The sequence below is a fragment of the Moschus berezovskii genome, chromosome 15, assembly GCF_049115385.1.
Source record: "Moschus berezovskii isolate FMDL1 chromosome 15, NW_MosBer_1.0, whole genome shotgun sequence".
Taxonomy (NCBI): Eukaryota; Metazoa; Chordata; class Mammalia; order Artiodactyla; family Moschidae; genus Moschus; species Moschus berezovskii.
In genome coordinates, this window is record NC_142474.1 from 51,832,202 (window position 1) to 51,851,558 (window position 19,357).

At 40.2% G+C, this 19,357-nt stretch overlaps 1 protein-coding gene across 4 annotated transcripts in view; it reads right to left on the reverse strand.

Moving 5' to 3' along the window:
- The window catches only part of CACNB2 (calcium voltage-gated channel auxiliary subunit beta 2), a 449,947-nt gene that overhangs the window by 151,112 nt on the left and 279,478 nt on the right, over window positions 1-19,357 (reverse strand). The window lies entirely within an intron of this gene.

A 19,357-nucleotide genomic window follows, 5' to 3' on the forward strand; every position in this document is an offset into this window, starting at 1 on the left:
TTGCATCTGAAGTGTAAACAGCTGGAAAGGGCTTTTTGATTTTATAGTAACAGGCACCTGGGATGTTTGACACGCTTCTATTTCAGATGAAACGTTTCAAAGATGAAACCTATACTTTCTCCCTTTTTCTTTTCCTCTTAACGATCTCTTTCCATTAATCTGCTGCGGAAAGTATATCCTATGCCATAGGACGATTCATAGATAATAAATATGATATATGATATTGCTGGGCAACCGAAATCAAATCATGCTCATCCATTCTAATATAAAGCCGCTCTTGATGGCTCCATTTCCTAAACAAAACGCAAGAGAGAGATTTGCTCACTGAAATAGGACTTGAAAGTAACCACAGCGCTAAGCAATGAATTTAACGGAGCTCAAAGTGACTTTGAACCGCTTCTCCAACTGAGCAACTACCCTTCCAAATAAAGTCACTGGGATAAATAACTATGTGAATTGCTATCACAGCAATTAGGAACAAATGTAAATTTGGTTGATTTATTAGCTGGAGTTAATATTCATAGAACCATTTAATCCAAACTCTTCTTATAAATAAAGTGACTGAGGCTTGGGAAAGAATCATACTTATTCATTTCCAGTATTAAGGGGATTACTTTTTTGAAAGTTTATGAAGAAATACACACTTCCAGGTTTCTAAAGTAAACATAAAATTCTATCACTGCATTCTAAACTATGTTTTGTTTGCGGGGGAGCAATTATTTCGCAAAGTCTCATGCAAATGAAAGAAAGCATTCTTAAGAAAATCTTCCTCCCTCCCTCCCTCCCTCCCACCACCCTCTCCCCATTTTCCCCAACCCTCCCCATCCCTATTCCTTTCATTTCTAGGTTAAGACCAATCTTCATGACTTAAATAGAAAATACAGGACAGGCTTTAGAATAAACACTGTAGATCAAATGCACCCTCACTGTGGTATCATAACATAAATTAATAGATTACTTATATTTTTATTAAGTGAATACAAAATGCATGGGACACAGAAATGCGCTGCAATTTTTTGGTTCTTGTAAAATTCACAGGGGTGATAGGAGTTTTTCTACACCAACACATGCTGCTGCTGCTAAGTCACTTCAGTTGTGTCCGACTCTATGTGACCCCATAGACGGAAGCCCACCAGGCTCCCCCGTCCCTGGGATTCTTCAGGCAAGAACGCATGCTAGGGTCATCCTAATTTTCTCACAGGGGTTCCTACAGCAGGAATTGTTTAGTCCCTCAGTCTTGTCTGACTCTTTTGTGACTATATGGACTATAGCCCACAGGGCTCCTCTGTCCATGGGATTTCCCACGCAAGGATACCGGAGTAGGTTGCCATTTCCTTCTTCAGGGGATCTTCCTGACCCAGAGATTGAATCTGTGTCTCCTGCATTGCAGAGTCTTTTTTTTTTTTTTTTAAACCATGGAGCCATCAGGAATGCCCACAGCAAGACTAGCATAGTAGAAAATTACCAGGAAGCACAACTATATCCCATAAAGGACATTAGGCCCCCTACACAGTCAGGTCACACCTCAGGGAAGATACAAAATTTCTCCTATTAAGAAGCCCATAATGAGAGGAAGAGTGTAACACACACACACCCACACAATTGTGTGTGATCTTGTTCCATTATGAACAAAGTAAGATTTAAAAATCCTTTGCTTATAATCAGATGACGTTTTTAATTACATAGTCATTTTGAGACCTGTTACCAGGTTGAAATGAGTAAGCAGTGTAAAATAGCCTCTGCATTAAGTTTTGGCAATGATCTTTTGAATATCTGCAACAATATATTAACCTCTGACCACTTTACAATGTGAGCTGTGACTTGACCTGATGTCCTCATGGCTTTCATTCTTTGGATCTGTGAAGTATACACTTTCAAAATATTTTTAATTATAGAAGTTACATGTATCCATCGTAGAATGAAGAGACACACAAATAACCTCTGCCTGAAATTTGTCCACCCCAAAAGCCTCACTATTAAATGGTAGCGTAGTTTAGCCTCCAGAGTTCCTGCATTTTCAAAAGTCACCCTCCCAACATGTGCCTTACAATTAATCTCCTTCCTTTAGAAAGTGTTGATTTATGCAGTTAGAAGTGGTGTATCTAATTAAGCTTTTGCCTTTGGGACCATAAGGACTTTTTGGGTCATTCTGCCTTCTGTCAGGAAGAGCTGGCAGTCATTTTCATAAATCCAAATGAGGTTCATCACAAGCTGTACCCCTGATCTCTTGGGTTCCTTCAGTACAATTAGTTGAACTTTGTAATATTTGCCCTGGCAGGTACATCTCAGATTTCCTTTTCTTCATCTTAAATTTCTCACTCCTCATCATATAGTTCCAAAATGCAACCTGCACCTAATGTCTAACAATAGCTCATCTGGGATCACTTACTTATCTCTTTAGGACCTTTACTCCAAATGTGCATTCTTTACTTACAGGAAATGTTAGTTAATTGGATTAATTGATGCTTCTATTTATTCTTCAGTTTATGTTGTTTTCCAATTTATGTCAAATATTTACACACAAAGCATTGCCCTTTTCCTTTAACACATTTTCTTGGATTTATGATCCAAGAAAGTTGGCTTTTTTCATGCTGCACTCTACTGTTTCGATCACATGTCTATTTTCACACTTTTCTTGAGTGCTCTTGTACTTCCTCTTTTAAAACCAAAAGGGTAAGAGTCATCAGTCTATTGAGTAATGGCTTCTTGGATCCCAAGTGGGTCATCTATTCCTGCAGGAAATCTTCATATGAAGCCTAAAGCAATGCTCTTGGGCAAAATCAAATTCCATATAGTATCCCGAGGTTACCTTGATTGTAGACCGAAGTGTGTCCCATCTCAGACACTCAAGATTTCAAATGTACAGGACTCATGTATAGGACAATGCTAAGTCAGTTGGCACAGTGGACTTCAATTGCTTCCTTGTGACCTTCTATGGCAGCAGTACTTTTTGGCACCAGGGACTGGTTTCGCAGAAGGCAAGTTCTCCATGGACTGAGGGCGGGATGGTTTGGGGATGATTCAAGGGCTTTCCCGGTGGCTCAGGTGGTAAAGAATATACCTATGATGATATGGGGAGGGAGGTGGGAGGGGGGTTCAAAATGGGGAACACATGTACACCCGGGGCAGATTCATGTCAATGTATGGCAAAACCAATACAATATTGTAAAGTAATTAGCCTCCAATTAAAAATAAAAAAAGAATCTACCTATAATGCAGGAGAACTGGGTTTGACCCCTGGGTCAGGAAGATCCCCTGGAAAAGGGAATGGCTATCCACTCCAGTATTCTTGCCCGGAGAAATCCATGGACAGAGGAGCCCTGTGGGCTACAATCCATGGAGTTGCAGTCAGACATATCTGAATGATTAATACTTTCACTTTCAAGTGCATTACCTTCATTGTGCACTTTACTCCTATTATTATTATATCAGCTTCACCTCAGATCATCAGGCATTAGATCCTGGAAGCTGGGAACCCCTGTTCTATGGCATAGATAGACAAGCCATTTCCTTATTGATCAGGCCAACTTTTAGGGAAAAAAAAGCAGAATGGGATAGACTTCCAAGGACAAAGACTAAAGGGTTCTGTCTTGTATCATCTGCTTGTCTTGGCTGGGGGAGATGATTCTTTCATTTCTCATATTGTCATTTCTTTTCATAGTTTTAGAAAAACTATCTTTTTCCCTGTGAAGTCATCTGAATGTCTCTAAGAAAATGAATTGCTGACCTCTGCTTTGTTGGTTTCTTTAGGAACAAAACCATAAACTGCCTACTGATAATGAGAGTTCTTGACTCAAGGTTCAAAAATGACACAAGTTATTGAGATGAAGCCCATTTTCATTAATATCGTTTACTTTGGTTTGCCAATGTCACAAAATTACTATTCAAACCCATTTAGTCATGAAACTCTCAGATGTGACTGGCCTGCCATTTGGATAAACTTGAAAATAGTATCAGAGGTGATGGTAATAAATCTATGCAAGTTCAACTGTTATGATTAAGTATCAGCTAAAACATTAGCTTCAATTTTCTCAGGAGCACAAGAAATTTTGTAAATTCTGCATAAGTTTCATAAGTACTGGTGAAGACATAGTTTGCCCTCAAACAAAACAAAACACCAAAACACCCACCATAAGCATTTATTCAGTACTTAATACTTTGGGACCATAAGTGCTATAACTGTAAGTTAAATGCTAGGAATATGACTTTATTCCCATCATGGAGCCTGACATTCTAGTGAAGAAGGTCAATTAAAATAATTACCAGAAAAATAATTACAGTGAGAAAACAGTGAACAGGCTGAGATGAGAGAATGATGGTGGAAAGATGAGATAATCATAAGGGATGATATTTAAGTTGAAATACCCCAAAAGATAAAGAAAAAACAAGTCAGCCTTGGGATGTGCTAGGAAAAGCAATATAGGAGAGGGAATGGCATACGCTAAGGCCCTGAGTACAAGGAATGAAGCGTGATCAGGGACGTGAATGTGCTATTCTGCTGGTGTATTTATTTAAGCTTCCTCCTCTTTCTCTCTCTGTAGGTAACACATGTGGAATATGTATTCTGGGAGTCTCTTCATTTATGTGGCATGACCTCGCAGAAAAACTTCTCACACAAGTTTGATTTTCTGAATTAGAAGTGGCATTTAAATTGTCAGTAAATTCCACATTATGGGGAAAATCAAGTCTTCTAAGGTTTAAAGGGAGTTCTCTGATTTTCTTCCTTTGAAATTAAATTATCTAAATTATCTCATAAAGGCTAATGTCAGGATGTTTTTGAGACTCTTCTATATTATGTGAATTCAAGCAATCAATTTATTAAGGTTAGACGATGTAGACGAGTGATAATAACAATTGCTATTTTTAAAAAAAAGTCTTTTGGCCTCACCATGGGTTATGTGGGATCTTAGTTACCCAATCAGGGATCAAACCCATGCTCCCTGCATTGGCAGCGCAGAATCTTAACCAATGGGCCGCCAGGGAAGTCACATAACTGCTAATTTAGAATGAATGTAGGCTGCAGTCCGTGGGGTCGCTAAGGGTCGGACACGACTGAATGACTTCACTTTCACTTTTCACTTTCACACATGGGAGAAGGAAATGGCAACCCACTCCAGTGTTCTTGCCTGGAGAATCCCAGGGACAGGGGAGCCTGGTGGGCTTCCGTCTATGGGGTCACACAGAGTCGGACACGACTGAAGTGACTTAGCAGCAGCAGCAGCAGCAGCCTATACTGTACTAGGCACTGTGTGGATTCACCAATATTACCTAATTTAATCATTAATTTTTCTCCATTTTTCACTGATGAAAAAACTTTAGCATACAGAAGTTACCTGAGCGAGGTTACAAAGCTAAAAATTGATGGAGATAGGGATCAACCTTTAGCAATCTAAATTTAAGTTCCATACATGCAATCAGTTCAGAAAATTAAAAGCCAGAACAGATCCTTACATGCAACTCATCTTTCTGTTAATCAAAAATACATTTTAAAAAATTTTTTAAAAAGTTGAAGTATAGTTGATTTACAATGTTGTGTTAGTTTCAAGTGTATAGTAAACTGATTCACTTATATATGTGTATATATATATATATATGGGCTTCTCAGGTGGCGCTATGGTAAAGAATCCACCTGCCAATGCAGGAGACAAGAGATGTGGGTTCGATCCTTGGGTCAGGAAGATCCCCTGGAGAAGGGAATGGCAATCCACTTCAGTATTCTCGCCTGTAAAATCCTATGGACAGAGGAGCCTGGTGGGCTACAGTCCATGGGGTCACAAAGAATCAGACATGACTGAGTACACATATGTGGGTATATATTTGTGTGTGTGTGTATGTGTGCATATATATTCTTTTTCAGATTCTTTTCCGATATAGGTTATTACAAGATATTGAATATAGTTTCCTGTGCTATAGAAAACATGTTTCTGTCTGCCAGGCACACACATAACCATTTCTAAGGTCATAATTTGTCATGATGACTTTCAAGTTTTTAGCTCTATCTTTGCTGAACCTGGCACTCTCCCCACTCCCTTTCTCCCCTTCCCTTCTCCCCTCCCTTCTGACACACTCTCCCCCTCCAACCAGTCCACACACACACCTTCACAGATTCTCCAATTTTATCTTCCCAAAGGCACAGTGAAGGTGCAATGAAACAGATCATTTCTCATTCATCAGTGTCACACAGTTTTGTGACAATGTGCCTGCTACCCTGAAATTTTCTTCACTTCAGAGCATCTCAACTGGAAAGCATTCTTTTTGTTACTTATCTACAATGGAAAGTCGATAACTAGAGTAGGAAAACAATGGAAGTCAAGAAACTGGCTATTGAAAACTTCCCCTCTTCCCTGAAAATGAACATAAGTTTGGCAAGCTGGTCTTCAGTAGCCTCTCTGGCAGCTACTCTTGTCTGAGGCTGGCTGGAATTCAAGTGTCTCCTGAGTAATCTTTCAGTTCAATAGGAACCATTGCTAGTGGCACTGAAACTAAAATTATTAAAAAGTAGAAATGATAGGTGCAAGGCTCAGTGATGTGACTTACATATTTTTCAGAGTACATTCCATTACAATACATTAAAGCACTTACCACTCAATTATTCTTTGAACCAAGGGTATGATTGATGGCTATTTATGTTTTGTAGAAGAGCTTCTGTCCAATATTTGTAAAATTTGACACTTTCACAAAGAACCATTTTGAGAAAGCTAATATTAGATGGGAATTCTCATATGATTTTGAGTTTTGGAGTTCAAGCATAGGATAAGTAATTTCTCTTCATAATTACAACAATATTCGTGTGTGTGTGTGTTGGGGTAGTTTTTTAGGCCTATTATATTTACTGATAGTAATAGATGGCAAATGTTTTTCATGCTAATATAACTTCTTTAAAAATTCATTTTTCATTCATGAGAAAGGAAATGAGTAGGTAAGAAGCAGAAAAATAGTGGCTTCGGAGAGTTGAACTTTCTCAAAATATTGCTGAAAGAAATTGAATGAGGAAAAAGGAGTGAATGAACCACTTGCGGGAAATTTGGAGTATAGGAATCCACGACAGGGATGGATATAGCCATAAACTCTGAGTGAACATCACTGCCTTTAGTCTTCCTACTGAGTCTGCTCAGCATACACACATACTATTATTTCCCTTTGCATAATCAATGTGTTACACCACACCGACAAAAGAAAAGACAAAAACCAATGATTATCTCAATAGATGCAAAAAAAAGCATTTGATAAAAGACAACATCTAATCATGATTAAAAACTCATACCAAACAAAGTGGGTATAGAGGGAACATATCTCAACATAATAATAGCTATTAATGGCAAACCCGAAACCAATCTAATACTCAGTGATAAAAAGCTGAAAGCCTTCCTGCTAAAATCTGGAACAAGACAAGGATGCCCACTCTGACTACTTCTTTTGAACATAGTATTGGCAGTCGTAGCCACAGCAATCCGATAAGAAAATGAAATAAAAGTGCGTAAACTGGAAGGGAAGAGGAAAATCTGTCATTATATGCAGATGACATGATACTATTATTTCCTCTGCCTAAGAAGACCTCCCCTGAAATGCTGGAGAGGGTGTGGAGAGAAGGGAACACTCTTACACTGTTGGTGGGAATGAAAACTATCACAGCCACTATGGAGAACAGTATGGAGATTCCTCAAAAAACTGGAAATAGAACTGCCATATGATCCAGCAATCGCACTCCTGGGCATACACACCGAGGAAACCAGAATTGAAAGAGACACATGTACTCCAATGTTCATTGCAGCACTGTTTATAATAGCCAGGACATGGAAGCAACCTAGATGTCCATCTGCAGACGAATGGATAAGAAAGCTTTGGTACATATACACAATGGAGTATTACTCAGCCATTAAAAAGAATGCATTTGAACCAGTTCTAATGAGGTGGATGAAACTAGAGCCTATTATACAGAGTGAAGTAAGCCAGAAAGAAAAACACCAATACAATATACTAATGCATATATATGGAATTTAGAAAGATGCAAATGATAACCCTGTATACGAGACAACAAAAGAGACACAGATGTACAGAACAGTCTTTGGGACTCTGTGGGAGAGGGTGAGGGTGGGATGGTTTGGGAGAATGGCATTGAAACATGTATATTATCATAGTGAAACGAATCACTGGTTCAGGGTCGATGCATATTACAGGATGCTCGGGGCTGGTATGCGGGGATGACCCAGAGGGAGGATAAGAGGAGGAGGGGGGTGGGAGATGGGTTCGGGAAGGGGAACTCATGTACACCCGGGGCGGATTCATGTCAATGTATGGCAAAACCAACCAATATAACATTGTAAAATAATTAGCCTCCAATAAAAAAAAAATAAATTAAAAAAAAAGAAGACCTCCTCTGAACTCCATTTTCTCTGCCAGTTTCTACTTCTTTTTTTTTTTTTTTTTTGCTCTCCTTTGTAGAAAAAAAGGCTCATGCTCACTTCAATTCTTCTTTATGGGTCTTTTTTAAAGTTACTCTCTTCTACCACTGCCCTCAAAACTGCTCAAGGTCATCAGCAATAAATGGTTAAATCCAATGGTCAATTCTCAGTGCTCATCTTACTTGGTAGGTTAATATCACTCCCCATCCTTTCGGGGCTTCCCTTGAAGCTCAGTTGGTGAAGAATCTGCCTATAATGCAGGAGACCCGGGTTCAATTCCTGGGTTGGGAAGATCCCCTGGAAAAGGAAATGGCAACCCACTCCTGTATTCTTGGCTGGAGAATCCCATGGACCAAGAAGCTTGGTAGGTTATAGTCCATGGGGTCGCAAGAGTCTGACATGACTTAGCAACTAAACCACTACCACCACCATCCCGTCCTTTCAGGATTCCCAGGGGGCACTAGTGGTAAAGAATCTGCCAGCCAGTGCAGGAGACTTGGATTCAATCCCTGGGCTGGGAAGATTCCCTGGAGAAGGAAATGGCAACCCACTCCAATATTTTTGCCTGGAGAATCCTATGGACAGAGGAGCCTGGTGGGCCATGGTTCATAGGGCCACATAGGACATGAGTGAAGCAACCTAGCACAGCACCCATCCACAGCAATCATTCACTTTCTCAAAGTTGCTTTCCTAAACCACTCTCTCATGGTCTTTCTCTTACCTACTGGCTGTTCTTTCTGAGTCTCCTTGGTTGCATCACCTCTCCCACAACCTCTTTTTTGCTTCAACCTCACTGAAGCTCCTCATAGGCACCACGAAAGCTCTCTCCCTAGATCTTTACAGTACAATCACCTCCTTTAAGTCTTTTCTCAGCTGGCACCCTTTCTTTTCTTTTTTTTTTAAATTAGGCCACCAACAGTCTTAGTTGTGGCACATGGAATCTTTCCTTTAAGCACAGACTCTGAAGTTGTGGCATGCAGGCTCCAGAGTGCGCAGGCTGCAGTAGTTGTGGCACATGGGCTCTCAAGTTGTGGTGGGCTGGCTTAGTTGCTCGAGGCATGTGGGATCTTAGTTCCCCGACCAGGGACTGAACCCATGCCTCTGCATTGCAAGGCAGATTCTTAGCCACTGGACCAACAGGGAAGTTTCGGTGCCTTTTCAATGAGGACTTTCCTAACCATCCTATTTAAAATTGCAATCCCCAAAGCCCTCCAGTATCTCTAATCTCCTTCAGCCTGTTCTACTTTTTAAAAATGGAGCTTTCACCTTCTAATATACAATATACTTTAGTTATGTTTATTGTTTAGTGTCTCTCTCCCTCCACTAGAATATAACATCCATGAAGGCAGAGATATTTTCTCCTGTTTAATTTACTTATTTATCCCAAGTGCTTACTTAGAACAGTGCCTGGCACAAAACAGATGCTCTATAAACATGTGTTAAATGAATGACTAGGGTACCAGAGAAAGAGAGCCTTTCTTTCTCATATCCTAGAGCTGCTGTATGAGGTTCTCCTTAGCATTCCTAAACATTTCCAAATACTCTTAAAACATTCCTAAATATTCTCATGTCTTTTCCTTACTATTGGGTTGGTAAAAAATCTGTTTTGAGTTTTTCCCATAAGAACAAACTTTTTGGCCAACCCTCCTCCCCCCCGAAAAAACCACACCCACAGCAATCTTACTGATTCATAGTTAATGGCAATAAATATTTGCTATGATGAGTAGAAGAATAAAACAAAAACTTCAGCCTGAAAATATACTTGGTATTTTATCATAAACCTCAAGTTCATTAACTTAGTGTAAATGTCAACTCTAAGTCAGTAGATTAACTAAACATGTTCCATAACAAGCAAACTACTAAAAAGAGAAGACATTATACTTAAAATTTATATAGCATCCTTCTTCCAATGAATGTAAGAGAGACTTTACGTTCTGAAAATGTGATTAACGCTTACTTTCTATGAAGCTTCTTTTTCCATTAATTGCCCTCCCTCATTCCAGGGACTTATATTTCCAATCCTAAAACTGCTAAAGACTCATTGTGTAGCCACAGGCAAGTTATGTAAATACTCCTCAGACTCATTGTCCCCGTGCAATCTGAGTACAGTAAGTCAAAGCTGCTAGAAAGAATATTCTTGAGAATTTTCTTACAGATGGTTGAATATACATTGTAAATATGACATATTCTATGACTGTTTACAGACTGTTACTTCTCATACACTACCCCTGCCAGTCCTAGGAGGATAGAGTTTAAATTCACAGCAGAAAAAAGCGTGACTATACATATAACTTCTAGTAAGATGGAATGTTTTAAAAAAAATCAAGCCAGCACAGGAAAAAGATACTTCTTCAAGCAATTTTAGAACATATATTTAAAAGGAATTCAAGTAATAGCTGGACAAATAAACAACTCTGGAACATCTTCACAGGCTCTCTACTACTAAATAAAGGTCACATCAAAAGATGGCATGTCCAGCTGTGAGCCTTTTCTTGAGTGGTAGAACCATCAGACAATGAATCTTGGTTCCTGCCTTCCAGGGAAAATTTGCTGAGGTGACAATGAACCATCAATCCATAGACATTCAAGGACAGTCAGCACATGTATCCTCCAGGGAATCCCAGAGCTATGAAAGGGATAGGGCTTCAGTCCTGAAAGATTTTACCCTCTAAAATTTTCTGTGCATACAGCAGTTATTGGTACAAAACACAGTAAAAGAATAGACAAGCAGACAAAGGATATGGATACAAGAGTCACCAAAAAATCAGCTAGTCATAAGCATCTGGAAAAAGTGTTCAGCATCACTAAATTAAGATGCATTTCCTTATTAAATGTGTACTGTTGCCAAAATACATAGTGTTATGAGGAGACACTACAACCAACACTTTCACATCCTGTTGACAGTCTGTTTTACTTTAGTACAGCCCTTTGGGAAAATCATGTTTTTTTGGTTTGTATCTAGATACGTATCTTGACTAATAGGTATCCAGACTAATGATTGTACTTTAAAAATTCTTGGACTTTTCTGGTGGTCCAGTGGTTAAGGATCTGCCTATGCAGGGGACATAGGTTCGATCCCTGGTCTGGGAGAATCCCACATGCCACGGGGCAATTAAGCCCATATGCCACAACTACTGAAGCCCCTGTGCCGTACAGCCCATGCTCTGCAACAAGAGAAGCCACCGCAATGAGAGCCTTTGTACTGCAACTGGAGAATAGCCCCAGCTTACTGCAACTAGAGAAAAGCCTGCGCACAGAAAAAAGACCCAGTCAAAAATAACTAAAATAATCAGTTAATAAAAAAAGAATAAAATTTCTTAAACTATGGTTCATACACTTACATTATGACACAACCTTAATAATGGTTACAACGGCTAAAAGGCATTATAGTCAAATGTTTGCGGTGATAATATTTGGTTAAAAAAAAGTAAAGAAAATTTGAAAACCTGAATCATTTCCATAATCATATACATTCATGTATGTAAAAATGCTGGGAGTACACAAAAATAATAGAAGATATAGGAGTAGACTATTATTTTTTTAATTCAGGGGGGTTAAATTTTTTTTCTGTAACATTACCATTTTTCTGACTAGAAGTAAAAACCTCATTCTTGTTGCAAATGAACTGTGCAGCAAAACACTCTGAAAATATTTTTGGTGTTGCATAAAGAGAGTTTGCAGATATACACTGTCCCTATTTTGTTGATTTAACCTTGAAAGTTTTTTGCATGTGGGGAAGGGAAGAAAACCTGAGATCTTCTGAAAAACTCTTGATGCACATTACAAAAAAAGAAAGAGAGTAAATATTGATGTGGGAATTATATCAGGTAAGAAACAAAAATGAAAAGAAAAGTACTTTGGCATGAAATGTTAGCATTTTAAAGTATTACATTTCTCTGTAGACAATGTGTTAAAGTAATTATTTGACGTTTCCACTGAAACACTGGGCTTGTCTCATATGACTGCTTAAATAATTTTGTGGTAGTAGGTGAGATACTGAAGCAGGCCAAATGACTCAGTAATTTGGTAATTCATTATTAATATACTGCTCTCAAAGCCTAACCTTCCAGAAAGATATGACTTTAGTTCAGAGAGATTTAATATTAAAAATAGGCTACATGATCAGGGAGGTGGCTGAAAAAGGACCTGGTATGTAGTTCTTAGTAATAAAGTACCTTACTGATGCAAAACAGTTACTGCCTCCTTTAAGCAGCTAACCTACCTTCAGGAAGTGATTTAAGAACTAGAGACAATTTGGTTCATACAAATCCATGTTTAAAAATATGCTGCAAATTTCAGATTGATTAGATGGAAATATGCCATTGGTTCTATTAATGATTATTAATGTTAGAAAATCCAGACTCTATTAAGAATATGTCAGAAAACACTGGACATAGACTGTTGGTAAAATGGAATTCATGGGACTTCCCTGATAGTCCCGTGGTTAAGAATCCACTTACCAATATAGGGGAGAGGGGTTCAATCCCTGGTCTGGGAAAATCCCACATGCCTCAGAGCAACTAAATGCATGCACCATATCTGCTGAAACCAGACTGCCTAAAGCCTGTGCTCTGCAACAAGAGAAGCCAGTGCAATGAGAAGCCCACGCACTGCAACTAGAGGAATCCCAAGCACAGCACTGAAGACCGAGCACAACCAAAACATTTAAAAAAACGGCAATTTATGTATTTCATTTTTCACAAATAAAAAAGCATTTTTAAACTGCAAATATTTAATACATGGTGCCATAGGCTGAATGCTTGCATCCCCACCTCCCCCAAATTCATATGTTGACACTGGATCCCCAAGGTGATAGTATCAGGAGGTAGGGCTTTGGGATGGTAAATAGATCACGAGCAGGAGCCCTCATGATGGGATTAGTGCCCTTTTAAAAGACCCCAGAGAGCTCCCTTGTCCCCCCTACCAAGTGAGGACTTGGTGACAAGATGGACATTTATGAACTAGAAACTAGATTCTGCCATTGATCTCCGGCTTGATCTCCGACTGCCAGTCCCCAAAACTGTTAGATATTTCTGTTGTTTATAAGCCACTCAGTCTCTGATATTTTGAAATAGCAGCCTGAATGGACCAAAACACATGAAAATGTATGCTTTGCTTTAAGTTCAAAAGTATAATGAACTTAAATGATAATAAAACTTCCATCAGGCAGGGGAAAACACGGCTTGACAATTTGGTAGGAAGACAGTTTGGTAAAGATTAGGGAAGATTTGGTGACTGCCGGCCATGTCTGCTGACCTTTGCCCTTTGGCCTGGTGATACTGTTAAATAGATGCTACAGCATGCTTATGTTATATGCTAGAGGCTTCCACCGTGAAAATGGACATCAACCTCGAGCACTCCAAACCAAAGATATACCTATGTCTTCTTCTTCATTTAAATGACAATCATTTGATATAATATTGCAGAAAACTAAATATTATCTCCCTTCCCTCAACATTCACATGCATTAGAATCTAATGTCCATGAGAAGGGCAGGGATTTTTTTTTCACCTCTGTATCCTCAGCAGCAGTGTGTACGAGACAGACTAGAACCTGAGACCCTTTACTGCAGTGCTTTTACCTGGATAAATGTCTCCTTGAGCCACAAAATACAAAGAAACTATAGCGTGTGCATGCTGAGCTGTGTCTGACTCTTTTGCAACTCCATGGACTGTAGCCCGGCAGGCTCCTCCATCCGTGGGATTTTCCAGGCAATAATACTGAAGTGGGTTGCCATTTCCTACTCTAAGGGATCTTCCCGACTCAAGGATTGAACCCATGTCTCTTGCATCTCCAGCATTGGCAGGTGAATTCTTTACCACTAGTGCCACCTAGAAAGCCTAAAGAAACTGTAAGGGACTACAAATAACTATGTGCTTTTGCAGTTAGGATAAATTATGGACAACAAGACACAAAAAGACCAAAAATCCAACTGCCATTTCTGAAGAGCTGGGAACAAAAGTAGAGTGCTGGGGAAAAAAAGCAGGCTACTGCGCATGCCCCCTGCATACTCCACCACCTAAGGGGTGGGCCAACTACCAAAGCTACCCCTGCAGCCCGACTCCTGGACACACCCCTACCCTCAGGCCATGTAAGGAACCAGCTCACTCCTGCCTCGAGGACTTAATGGTCAAGGGAACCTGTTGTTTGTTCTTGTTCCCCTCTGGTGCAGCAGGGGGCCCCAAGAAAGCCTTGCCTAAATTTCCTGTCTGGCCTCTTATCAATCTCTATTGATTAAGGAGGCCAAGAACCCTGGCTGGTAATATATACATCTGGGAAGAAGACAAGATTGGCGGGGGCGGGGGGCGGTGTCTTGACATTCTAGTGAGGGAGACAGATATGACATAGGCAAATTTTATTTTATGACTACCATATCATACAAGGTTGCTCTAAATGGTCTCAGTGCCAGAGACCCTGGAATTCTCTGGCCAAATGGCCATAAGCCTGTGTCTCAGGACTGAGTGGGCCTCTTTTCATATTTCTCCTTCTCAGAATACATCTCTCCACCTGTGTGCAGACTCTTAGACCCAGGTCTGCTGAGTGGGGAGTGATGAACAGGGGCTTGAATGTATAGGCTTGGCTGTTGACTCACACCACACACCTTCATAAAGCCTAATGGGACCTGGGGACTGTGTGCCAGCTCTCTACCCCCTGCCATGCTCTCGTGTAGAGCTCTAAGGACAATTAAATTCAGATCTGCCTTCCTAGTCATTATAAAGGTGTGCAGTACACTGGTCTGCCATTGATCTTCCTGCCAACAAGGACTGAGGTCCTCCTTTCCCCAGCGGAGAAGGATCTTACCACAATGCCAGGGACATTCTGTGTTAATATTTGGAGCTCCTGCTGCTGACTGATGAGCTGGCACCCACCTTGGTACTTATCAGGCACTTGATAAGTTATTTTGGGTAAACGAATACAGTGTGTGTCTATCATATCAAACTCTGTGTAATACAGGGTGCTGCTGCTGCTGCTAAGTCACTTCAGTCGTGTCCGACTCTGTGCGACCCCATAGATGGTAGCCCACCAGGCTCCACCGTCTCTGGGATTTTCCAGGCAAGAACACTGGAGTGGGCTGCCATTTCCTTCTCCAATGCATGAAATCGAAAAGTGAAAGTGAAGTCGCTCAGTCGTGTCCGACTCTTCGCGACCCCATGGACTACAGCCTACCAGGCTCCTCCACCCATGGGATTTTCCTGGCAAGAGTACTGGAGTGGGTTGCCATTGCCTTCTCCAATACAGGGTGCTACATAGGTACAAAGATAAATTCTGCGACCTTGTAGGTGTTCCATGGATTGTTTAGTCAATAAGATAGCATCTATATTTCTTCCCAACGGGGCATCTAATTATGGGTGAAACAGTACCTGCACCATCCAATGGTCTCAGAAAATCCAGAGGAAAGACACCATGCAAACTCAACAAGAAATCTTCGGTACAGAGAAAGAGAAAACCTCAGTAAGTGAAGAGGAAAACAGTTCCTGGGGTGACGGGCATTTGCAAAGCCCATCAGAAGAGACAATTATCCTGAAAAAATCTGGCAAAATTTGGATGATGCTAAAAGATAGGAGATCCAGACTGAGGCTGGACATGGTCTTTTTCCTTTCCTTTCTTTTCTCTCTCCTCTTCCTTCACTCCCCCCATCATTTTTCCTTTTCCGAAGAATTTTAGCCTTTAATCAGCTGAAAAACACAAATTAATATCAGAGCCCTACTGTATATTGTTTATAAATATACATTTTTTTGGAGGACAACTTAACTTATATGCAGAGTACATTATGCAAAATGCTGAACTGGGTGAATCACAACCTGGAATCAAGATTGCTGGGAGAAATATCAACAACTTCAGATATGCAGATGATACCACTCTAATGGCAGAAAGTGAAGAACTAAAGAACTTCTTGATGAGGGTGAAAGAGGAGAGTGAAAAAGCTGGCTTGAAACAACACTAAAAATCTAAGATCATGACATCTGATCTCATCACTTCGTGGCAAATGGAAGGGGAAAAAGGAAATAGTGACAGCTTTTCTTTTAAAAAATTTTGAATTGAAGGATAATTGCTTTACAGAATTTTGTGGTTTTCTGTCATACATCAACAAGAATCAGCCATGGGTACACCCGTGTCCCCTCCCTCCTGTATGTCCCTCCTCATCCCACCCTTCAGCCTGTCGCAGAGCCCCTGATTGAGTTCCCTGAGTCATACAGCTAATTCCCACTGGCTATCTGTTTTACACATGGCATTGTAAATTTCTATGTTCCTCTCTCCATACATCTCCCCTTCTCCCTCCTCTCCTCCCACCGTGTCCACAGGTCTGTTCTCTATGTCTGTTTCTCCATTGCTGCCCTGAAAATAAATTAATCACTGCCGTCTCTTCAGACTCCATTTATATGTGTTAGGGTATGATATTTTGGAGAAGGAAATGGCAAACCATTCCAATATTCTCGCCTAGAGAATCCTGTGGACAAAGGAGCCTGGTGGGCTGCCATCTATGGGGTCGCACAGAGTCGGACACGACTGAAGCGACTTAGTAGCAGCAGCAGCAGCATACGATATTTATATATAGACATACTATATTATGATAGTATATTGTACTATTGTAATACGACATTTAGATATACTTTATATCAGTGTATCTCTTTCTGACTTACTTCACTCTGTATAATAGGCTCCAGCTTGGTCCACCTCATTAGAACAGATTCAAATGTGTTCCTTTTTATGGCTGAGTAGTATTCCATTGTATATATGTACCACAGCTTCTTTATCCATTCATCTCTCGATGGACATCGAGGTTGCTTGCATGTTCTAGCTATTGTAAATAGTGCTACAATGAACATTGGGGTACATGTGTCTTTTTCAGTTTTGATTTCCTCAGGGTATATACCTAGGAGTGGGATTACTGGGTCATATGGTGGTTTTATTCCTAGCTTTTTAAGGAGTCTTCCATAGTGGCTCCATCAGTTTACATTCCCACTAGCAATGCAAGAGCTTTCCCTTTTCTCCACACCCTCTCTAGCGTTTATTGTTTGTAGACTTTTTGATGATGCCATTCTGACTGGTATGAGGTGGTATCTCATTGTAGTTTTGATTTTCATTTCTCTGATAATGAGTGATGCTGAGCATCTTTTCATGTGTTTGTTAGCCATCTGTATGTCTTCTTTGGAGAAGTGTCTCTTCAGGTCCCTTTCCCACTTTTTGATTTGGTTGTTTGTTTTTCTGGTATTGAGTTGTATGAGCTGCTTGTATATTTTGGAAATTAGTTCTTTATCAGTTGTTTCCTTGCTATTATTTTCTCCCATTCTGAGGGTTGTCTTTTCACCTTGTTTGTAGTTTCCTTTGCAGTGCTAAAGTTTTTAAGTTTAATTAGGTCCCACTTGTTTATTTTTGTTTTTATTTCCATTACTTTAGGAGGTGGGTCATAGAAGATTTTGCTTTATGTCACTGAGTGTTCTGCCTATGTTCTCCTCTAAGAGTTTAATAGTTTCTGGTCTTACATTTTAGATCTTTAATCCATTTTGAGTTTATCTTTGTGTATGGCATTAGGTAATGATCTAATTTCATTCTTTTGCATGTAGCTGTCCAGTTTTCCCAGCACCACTTATTGAAGAGGCTATCTTTGCCCCATTGTATATTCTTGCCTCCTTGTGATAGCTTTTATTTCTGTGGGCTCCAGACTCACTTTGGACAGTGACTGCAGCAATGAAATTAAAAGATGCTTGTTCCTTGAAAGGAAAGGTATGACAAACCTAGATAGTGTATTCAAAAGCAGAGACATTACTTTGCCTACAAAGGTCCATATAGTCAAAGCTATGGTTTTTCCATTAGTCATATATGGATGTGAGAGTTGGACCATAAAGAAGGTTGAATGCTGAAGAACTGATGTTTTCAAATTGTGATGGATAAGACTCTTGAGAGTCCCTTGGATAGCAAGGAGATCAAACCAGTCAATCATAAAGGAAATCAACCCTGAATATTCATTGGAAGGACTGATGCTGAAGCTGAAGCTCCAATACATTGGCCATCTGATGCGAAGAGCTGACTTGTTGGAAAAGACCCTGATGCTGGGAAAGGTTGAAGGCAAAAGGAGAAGTAGGTGGCAGAGGCCGAGATGATTAGATAGTATCACTGACTCAATGGACACAAATCTGAGCAAACTCTGGGAGACAGTGGAGGACAGAGGAGCCTGGCATGCTACAGTCAATGAGGTCGTGAAGAGTTGGACATGACTCAGCGACTTAACAAAAACAATAATGTTAAAAATACATGAACATCTCCTCTGTAATGGAAGTTCCATCATTTTCAAGTTACCATCTTGTGATATCCACGAAGCCCTAAGAATGTTTCCACACAGTGTCCAGACAGATGCTCGGAGTGGGAGGTCTTTCTTGCCTGAAGCTGGCAGGATTTCAGCGTGCTGGGTGAGCTACACCACGAATGCATGGCTGTCCATGTAAACCATTCATTTTATGAAGGCCAGGCTCACTACTATGATTTTGGCCCTCTATAGTCCAACCTCTGGAAGCAATCAAGTCACAGTGAAACCAACCTCCTATTAGGGAGGAGAGGCAGAGGCTCCTACCTGTTATTCCTGACAACACAAGAAAAGGACAACAGCCAGCAGTGCAATTTCCCCAGCGGGCACTGCCTCTGGAGACATGGTCTCCACAGTGAACCACGCTGCTGATCTTTTTTCTTTCTACTTTCAGAGAATCCACTGCTCTCACGGGGAGTGTTTACAAGTACTGACCCCCATGATGAGAGGGAAACATGTGGATTAATATAAAATTTGGATTACATGGGGACTGCATGGAGAAAAGTCCATATATTTTCTAAAAGGAGGATTCCCCTAGTTGGGATATTATTTCTTTGCTTTCCCATTTGTCTTGTCTTTAGTGATATAAAAAATTCAGAATAGCCTGATGTGCCGTCCTCTAAAAATAACCTGCAAAAATCAGTTTCTCAAA